This window comes from Ascaphus truei, unplaced genomic scaffold (genome assembly GCF_040206685.1).
Source record: "Ascaphus truei isolate aAscTru1 unplaced genomic scaffold, aAscTru1.hap1 HAP1_SCAFFOLD_1704, whole genome shotgun sequence".
Classification (NCBI taxonomy): Eukaryota; Metazoa; Chordata; class Amphibia; order Anura; family Ascaphidae; genus Ascaphus; species Ascaphus truei.
The window spans coordinates 62,501-68,174 of NW_027454600.1; positions in this window are offsets into that span (position 1 = coordinate 62,501).

Genomic DNA, 5,674 nt, shown 5'->3' on the forward strand with positions numbered 1-5,674 from the left:
TGGGACACACAGCGCAGCGTGGGCCTCAGCAGCAGCAGCAGCAGGTCCCCCCCCCCGAAGCGGCCGACGCCGCAGCACGCTCCCCGGACACCCCCGGGCAGCAAGCAAGGATCGGGGGCAGGTGATTAGGGGGAGATCATGGGCAGGAGGCGGACTGGCGCAGGAGGCGCGCACGGGGGAAGCTGGGTTGGCACTTCCCCCTCCGTCCCACGTGGGGAGCGGAGGGTGCGGGGGGCGGGATCGCGCGCTTTTTTTGTGCTTCCCCCTCCGTCCCACGTGGGGAGCGGAGGGTGCGGGGGGGCTGGATCGCGCGCTTATTTTGGGCTTCCCCCTCCGTCCCACGTGGGGAGCGGAGGGGGGGGGGGGCTGGGTTGCGCGCGGGGCTTGTTTTGGGCTTCCCCCTCCGTCCCACGTGGGGAGCGGAGGGGGGGGGCTGGGTTTTGCGCGCGGGCTTGGTTTGGGCTTCCCCCTCCGTCCCACGTGGGGAGTGGGGGGGGGAGGGATGCAGGGGATTCTGGGTTGCAGGGGGGAACAGGCAGCGCAAATGGCAGGACACTCTGCTTGCCCTGTGCACGCGCGCCGGGACCACAGGATTTGCCGCCATTTTTTTTAACCCAATCAGGGAGGGGGATTATTTATTTATTTTAAAAAAAATAAAAAAAATTGGCACGAGCAGGGGAATTCATTGAGCTGCAGCACGGGTCGCCAGCTGCCTAAATCCACTCGCAACGGGCGACTAGTTATCATTATTTGTCGAGCACTGATATATATATATATATATATATATATGTCATTTCCCAGAATCCCTTGCTGCAGTGTAAACGCTGTATGCTGGGCGATAATGGGGAAAGACATGGTTGCAGACCTGTCTAAGACATGCAAATGAGCATACAGTAATATTTACAGTTGCTATATGCTTTACTGTGGAGGGTTTTTGTCACTTTTTTCACCCACCATAACCTTAATAATTGTGGTGAATACCTAGTCTAGTCTCAAACCAGCTAAGCCAGCAACCAACCTCACACTGATGATACCCATCAAGGTTGAAACATGTCTGTGAGTGGGTTTACTGGCTTTGCATCTCATCCCAGCCTCTGTCTAAAAGCTGTGTTTAAAACAGTCTGCATTGGCTTGAGGATTTGCTTGTGTAATACGAGCTTGAGACAAAAGGTGGCACTGTGTGCTCATTTGCATGTCATTTCCCAGAATCCCTTGCTGCAGTGGAAACGCTGTGTGCTGGGCGATAATGGGGAAAGACAGGGTTGCAGACCTGTCTAAGACATGCAAATGAGCATACAGTAATATTTACAGTTGCTATATGCTTTACTGTGGAGGGTTTTTGTCACTTTTTTTACTCACCATAACCTTAATAATTGTGTGTGCGTGTGTGTGTGCGTGCGTGCGTGTCTGTCTATATATATATATGTGTGTGTGTGTGTGTGTGTGTTTTTACGTTGGGGTTAAAGTGGTGCGTTGTATCTCTTGATGAAAAGCTGGTTCCTTTCTATACGGAGCATTGTCTACCTTAAACAGTCTTTGGGCAGACTGTGCTCTATCTTTCCAACTTCTATAACATTTGTTATGGTAGTCCTCTTGGTCTCTCCTAAAAAAAAAAATTAACCTATTGCCTCCTTTTCTAAAGTGTCAATCTTACTTTTAAGAATGTTCTCAAATCTTTTGTATTCTTCATGTGAGGATTTGGTTTCCATTTTAGTTTGTAATTTCTTGATTTCAACCTCAACATTGGCTAATGATTGTTTCTGTAACGTACGTGCTCACCACCGACCTGGACCGGACCACGGGGTTGAGGTGGGGATAGATATACACCGACCTTAGACCACGAAGCCGGATCCGGGTTGCAAATTCCATGGTCAAACATAGCCGGGTCAGGACTGGAGAAGGCAGGAGAATCCGTGCACAAGCCGGGGTCAGGATTAGAGAAGGCTGGGTAAACGATATCCATGCTGGGGTTCGGCAACAGGATGCTTGAGCGAAGGTGCTTCAACGTAGAAAGGAACAGGGGATCCAGTGCTTCAGCACAAAACAGCACTCCCTAGTCGGGTACAGCTGTGAGTAGGAAGCAGGAGATTGCAGCAGGTAACAGGAACACCGATGCAAGCCCTGCACGAGGGATATGCAGATAGGTAACAGGAACACCGATGCAGGCCTCTGCAAGAGGTATATGCAGATAGGTAACAGGAACACCGATGCAGGCCTCTGCAGGAGGGATATGCAGATAGGTAACAGGAACACCGATGCAGGCCCTGCAGGAGGTATATGCAGATAGGTAACAGGAACACCGATGCAGGCCTCTGCAGGAGGGATATGCAGATAGGTAACAGGAACACCGATGCAGGCCTCTGCACGAGGGATATGCAGATAGGTAACAGGAACACCGGTGCAGGCCTCTGCAGGAGGTATATGCAGATAGGTAATAGGAACACCGATGCAAGCCTCTGCAGGAGGTATATGCAGATAGGTAATAGGAACACCGGTGCAGGCCTCTGCACGAGGGATATGCAGATAGGTAATAGGAACACCGGTGCAGGCCTCTGCAGGAGGTATATGCAGATACTGTAGGTAACAGGAACACCGATGCAGGCCTCTGCAGGAGGGATATGCAGGAGTAACCACAGCGGCGCGGCAGAGTCTGCCAGTAACTAGGAGCAATGGCAAGAAGGCCAAGCAGAGGTGCTGTCGCAAGCACAGTTACTAGAAAGTCTATGTTCAGCAACTTCCTCTTGGGCGGGGCAGCAGTTAAATAGAACAGGCAGCCAATGAGGCAGAGCTGCCCAGGAGGCAGCAAGATGCAGGCTGCAGTCTAATTGCAGAAGCAGGTGATGCTGATTGCAGAAACAAGGGGGGAGTTGTCTAGAAGCTGCAAGGCTTTGTAAGGAAAAGGTTTCAGCAAAACGCAGGAGCGGATTCCTTACAGTTTCCTATGAATAATCAAAAGTTTGATTAATTCAAACGAACAATGATCCAATTGTTGATTCCATTCATTAATGAATGTCTCATTTGTAGTATCCACAGTGGGTGTTTTAAATAGTCTCAATCCGCTAGGAATTCTTTTAACAGAAATGTACTTTTCTAAAGTGACAATATCCCAAGAATCTTTAACATCCTTAACAAGAAGCTTTTCAAGTGCAAAAAAGTTAATCAGAGAGGTTGTCAATTTCTACTAAGGTATTGTCAATGATGTTGTCTTCATCAAAGATATTAAAAACATTAAAACCTCTCAGTGCCCTCATGTTAAAGATACTAGACTGATATTCCTCCATAGTGATAAACTGTCAGTGTTACAAATGCAGCAACCTAATGTGTGTATAAAATACAAAGGAAAGATAAAGGTGTGCAAAATATAAAAACAAACAGATTTATAAGGATACTAGTGGATGCTGCCACACTGTGTAGGAAACACACAACTCCAGTAAATATAAAGGAAAGAAAAAAAACAAATGGTGCAAACCACTGTAAACCATGTTTAAACGAATAAATACTTGTAGGGATTTGGTATTATGAAAGTCCAATCTGTAGAATCCAAAGCGGGGTGAGACCTAGAAATAAGAAAAATAGCTAAATATGGTGAAGTAAGTATGTTTATGTAACGCTTGCGCTACCCACAAACAAGGCAAGGCCCCGGCACTGAGATGGGAAGGTACAAAGCCACGCACCCACAGCAGCGAAAGCGTGCCTGGAAGGCGAATTGTCTAGCGTTGCCGGGTCTGGGTTGGAGAGAGAGGGTTAATTGGTATACTTGCAGGTCATGGGATTGGAGAGAGTAGAATCGTAGAAGTCCGTTAGCCGTGGTCTGGGATTATAGATGGGCGGATAGTCCAGGTCCGTTAGCCCTGTTCAGGGGTTTGAGAAGTTGTCGTAGTCATGGGTAAGCTGAGGTCAATATCCAGAGGCGGTCCACTTACAAGCCGGGTCGGTACACAAGAGCTTATTCTGAAAGACAAGACTGGAACAAGGCACAACTGTAGGAGGCAGCGAGGCTACACCGAATAATGCTGAGCACTGACTGAGCAGGCGCAGGGTATATGTAGGCAGACAGAACCAATGAGCGGAGGCGCGGCCCCAGCGGAAGCTGGGATAGGCTGCAGGAGACAAGAGGCACTAATAATGCTTGACACGCAGCTGGGGATCGGTGCACGTCATTACGTGCGCACGTCGTGCGTGAGGGCCGCACGGCGTATTCGGGGCGGAGCCAAGCTCCGTGGCAGGGATTGAAGAGCTGCGGGTGCACGCGCACTCTGTAATCAGAGCTGGGATGCGCGCACGAGCGGAGAGTGGAGCAGAGGCAGCAGCAGCCTTAGGTAAAGAAGGAACACGTCACAAAGGACGTGTTCCCCGATTCCTCACAGTTTAGTGACCCATAGCACAAGCACAAATTTTACGTACGAAAATGGTAGATAATAATGTGTGTGTGCATGTGTGTGTGTGCATGTGTGCATGTGCATATGTGTATGTGTGCATGTGCATATGTGTATGTGTGCATGTGCATATGTGTGTGTGCATGTGTGTGTATGTGTATGCATGTGTGTGTATGTGTATGCATGTGCGTGTGTATGTGTATGCATGTGTGTGTGTATGTGTATGCGTGTGTGTGCATGTGTGTGTGCATTGTGTGTGTGTGTGTGCGTGCGTGTGTGTATATATATGTGTGTGCATATATAATGTGTTTGTTTGTGTGTGTGTATACAGATGGCAGAGCAGTTACAGTAGATTATTGTGTGTGTGTGTGTGTGTGTGTGTGTGTGTGTGTGTGTGCGTGTGCGTGTGCGTGTGCGTGTGCGTGTGCGTGTGCGTGTGTGAATATATTTATCAAAGTTGCACAATGTTAATAAATAATTTATTCTCAGAACATGTCATTTTTATTTTAATTTTTAAATATTATATAATACACACACACACACACACACACACACACACACACACACACACACACACACACACACACACACACACACACACACACACACACACACGTTCCCCAGTGAAACACAAACACACAGACCACTTCAAAGTGACACACACACTGACAGCTACCAAGTGACACACACACACAGTGATACACGCCTCCCAAGCGCGCTTGCTGTCTCCTCTGTCAGGACAGCAAAAATCTCCTGGTAGAGCGAGCGTCAGCAAGCGAGAGCGAGCAGCAGCACCTAAGCGCCCACTATATCCGAGGCCTAAGTCAACGGTTGAGAAAGCATTCACACGTCCTATCACCCAGATTCAACAGCGGCGGGATGATCCTGAGAGAATAACGATTGTGACAAAGTACACCACTGCCAGTGAGTTCTTAAGACAGAGCATTCTGAAACACTGGAAAATTCTGAATAGTGACAGTACAGTACTCGTAAAGAGGTTTGCAGATTGCAACCAAGATTTGCATATCAGAGGGGACAAAATCTTAAGGATTTACTGATTAGTGCAGACAGAAGGGAGGCTTATATTACGCCCCACTTTCTAGGTAACCCTAAGCCAGGGTGCTATCGGTGCTGCAATTGCTCAATCTGCAACAGCTTTAATACAGGTACAGAATTCACCCATCCAAGGAGTGGAAAGAAATATAAAATTAAAGGAAGGATCACTTGCACCACTATGCCTGTCATTTATAAGATCACATGCCCATGTGGCTTATGCTACTTTGGCAAGACTAAAAGTA